Genomic DNA, 3,553 nt, shown 5'->3' with positions numbered 1-3,553 from the left:
ATTATTTAGTTTTAGTGATCATTTTCAGTTTTCTATAATTTTTTAGTTGATTACGCTTAGTTCGATTGTCCGGTGCTTCTAGACAACACTGGACCATAAATATTTTTGGAACAGTTCTGCTTGTCGTGTATAAGAAAATTGTAGCCCGTGAATTACCAACGCATAAGATGCGGCCCTGTTCGGCTGGCGTTTTGCCAGCGGCTGTGGCTGCTTTTTTCAGTGTTTAAACAACACAAATCCATAGAAGCGGCAGCGGCTGCGGCTGCCAATAATGGCCAATAGTGGCTGCCAATTAAATGCGTTGGTATATACTCTTCCGACGTTTATTTATATTGGGTAGTCCTTTTGTAGTGCCCGTACAACATATATACGATCCGTTTTTGTTTTGTAAAAGTTATGTCTTAAACACATCAAACACAAGATGTTGAATACAGTTGTTACACTATAAACTAGATTGTTTTGATTTCACATCAAAACTTGAAATATATTTAAATTGTTCATGTATCGTGAAGACAGATGCTAGAAACATAAATGTTGCGAACTTCTTGCTGAGAGTATTGTTTTTTTGAACAGTACAACACACATTTAAAACAAAATTAATCATGGTATTAATTTTTCATGCTGCAAGGCACGGACATGATTCTAGTAAAAATATAAAGAGTGAGTTTTTATTTTAGATAAAAGATACAATAAGCAAAGCACAATAACAATATAAAAGAGAGTTTTTATTTTAGATATAAAACGTACAATAAGCAAAGCAATGTTAGAGGCGACCGCAGTCGTAGTTGGTGTGGCCGAGTTCCTTGGTGCCCAGAAGAAACAGGATGGCCAAGCAGGCTAGCTTCAAAGCCAGCCACTTGGTTTGCAGCGATCTCCCCATAGCGAAGGCCTCCAACGACAGCCTCACCACCCTCAGCCTCCTCTCCCTGACGTACTCCCCAATGGCCGTCGCCGCACCGACGATCATCGTCTTGTCGCACGGCTCATCAGCACGGCCGCCACTCCCGGCGATGGATCGCGCCAGCGACCGGGCAAGCACGAGGGCGTCCTCCATCGCCACGGCGCCTCCCTGGCCAATGTAGGACCCCATGGTGTGCATGGCGTCGCCGGCAACCGTCACGGTGCCCTTCCGGAAGCCGGCGAACGCGACCTGCCACGGCGGCCGGTACCACACCTTGGTGGTGACGACCAGTGACTCGGGGTCGGAGTTCTGGATCATCTCGAGGATCTCGGCGGGGCACTGCACGCCTTGCAGCTTCTGTAGCACGAAATCCCTCGTGGCACGCACGTCCCTGGTGGCACTTGCATCTGCATGCAACACGTACGGTGGCATGCACCTTAGTGCTTGTTTAGTTCCCAGAAACTTTTCTAAAAAGTGCTACAGTAGCTATCACATCGAATCTTGCGATACGTGTATGGAGCATTAAATGTAGACGAAAAAAAACTAATTGTATAGTTTGGTTGGAAATTGCGAGACGAACGTTTCGAGCCTAATTAGTACATGATTGAACAATAATTGCCAAATAAAAATAAAAAATGCTAGAATAGCCAAATTCCTAAAATTCGCGAATTAAACACAGCCTTAGTGATGGCATGGCCAAGGAAGATCGAGCTAGGTGATCTGTCTGAACATGCCTGGCTAGTAGTACATACCTGCAGAAGTGATTTGACAGGCTACGAAGTAACTGACTAGAGTGTCGTTGACGGGCCCTCGCCCAACAAAGCAAGGATTAATCCTTAGGCGTAGGAAATGGTCTCCGAAGGGATGCCCGTGCGGATACCTTGTGAATCCACGCATATACATGGTAGGGGTTGATCTTGCCGGAGACATGCCTAAATACTTTGCCACCACTGAGTGGGTGCCATCACAACCAATCAACACCTGCAAGACATATATATTATACATATCAACAAATGGATCATGTATTCATGTCTGTCTGTAGGAGTTATTAAGAAAACAAGGTCGATCGATGATGCCTTGGCCCTGATGACCCCGCCACCCCGTGTAGCAAGGACCGCGCCGGGATCTGATGGATGAATCGCTGAAATGTGGCAACCAAAACGGATTGCTCCTGCGGGAATGTTCTTGGCCAACGTCTCGACCAGGTCCTTCCTCTTTAAAAATCGGATCTCGTCTCTAGCCAAAGGCCCAGGTGAAACAGAGAGATCAAAATTAATAACAGTCGTCACTCCGGCCGTATAGGATTGCATCTTACAAAGGCTCTTTGTGACAGGTTGTTACTACCTGACGGGTGTCAGACTGCTCTTCTTTTCTTGGTGCCACATGTCGTGAAATCTGGAAATAAGTCGCAGTCACAAATTAAAGCAAGCTCTACTGATTCTGAATCTGATGGCATTTGTTACGTTGGACATCTCATTCCTACTTTTTTTTATTTAGTAAAATCTCATTCCTACTTTACCTACCCGGCCGATTGCACTTTTCAGTCTGCAGAAAGTTTATTACTCATCCCAAACGTATCAAGTTATCCTAATATGGAGTATTTCGGATGGGAGTCATCAGGATCAAGGCAATGGTAAATGCTGGTTGCGAGATCGAAGATTTAGCATTCTATACTAGTATTCAGAATAGATTAATTTCTGTGCAGAGAGGAAAATTTGCAAGGCTAGAAACTTACGCGGTGATAAGGTTTGCAGTCTCCCGGAGCTCTGCAGCAATCCCGAGTTGCTCCAGAACACGCCATCCATTGACATGGATACCGATGTAGCCGCCCTCTGCTCTCAAAGTCTCCGACTTCTCCAACACAAGGCTCGCAATCCCTTTCCTGGATGCAAATCAGCAGCACATTGCTTTGTTGTTGGCACGGAAGCAACATCAGAAGAAGAAGAAGAAGAAGAAGAAGAAGAAGAAGAAGAAGAAGAAGAAGAAGAAGAAGAAGAAGAAGAAGAAGAAGAAAGCAGCCATGGATGTTACCGGTGGAGCGCAAGAGCGGTGGCGAGGCCGCAGATGCCACCACCTACGATGACGATGTCATGGGACTCCTCCATGTATGTCTCCTTTTCTTTTTATTATATTAGAGTGAGTTGCTGCAGGTGCCCGGATTAGGAGAGGCTGTCTCATTCATGCGCATACATCTTCCTTATATACTGTTAAAGAGATGGGCTCCAGCAAAGCCATCCACCACGCCGCCACCACGGGTGTGTGCCCCTCGCCAACTCAAAAGTCAAAAGAAATGGACATCTAGGATACCCAAATACTTCTCGTATCGGTATCGCGATACGTATCGTATCCGCCTCCGATACCGTATCGGACAATATCACCAATAAAATAAAAATAAATTAATTAAATCTCGATAGTTCGCCGATACTTGTCTGATACGTCGCCGATTACTTGTCTGATATCCTGATTTGTCTGGGCGGTTGCTTGCCAGACCCAGACGGCTGGAAGGATTAAGCAATTCGGATCGTGCTTGTACCGTGCGCTCCTCTCGCTTTCCTCAATCTTTGAAGTTCTGGCCTTGGGTTGGTCCGCAACATTGCTTCATGTCGACCCCTTCAGAATCCTCGACTACAAGCTGAGGAGCATGGCCAAGAC

General features: G+C 45.8%; 1 pseudogene; it reads right to left on the bottom strand.

Moving 5' to 3' along the window:
- Positions 1–763: 763 nt before the first annotated feature.
- LOC136473966 (monooxygenase 1-like) lies at positions 764–3,079 on the bottom strand (annotated as a pseudogene).
- Between the last annotated feature and the right edge of the window lie 474 nt (positions 3,080–3,553).

Source organism: Miscanthus floridulus, chromosome 8 (assembly GCF_019320115.1).
Source record: "Miscanthus floridulus cultivar M001 chromosome 8, ASM1932011v1, whole genome shotgun sequence".
NCBI lineage: Eukaryota > Viridiplantae > Streptophyta > Magnoliopsida > Poales > Poaceae > Miscanthus > Miscanthus floridulus.
Note: the sequence above shows the minus strand (reverse complement) of the source record. Positions and strands in the feature narration are given on the sequence as shown.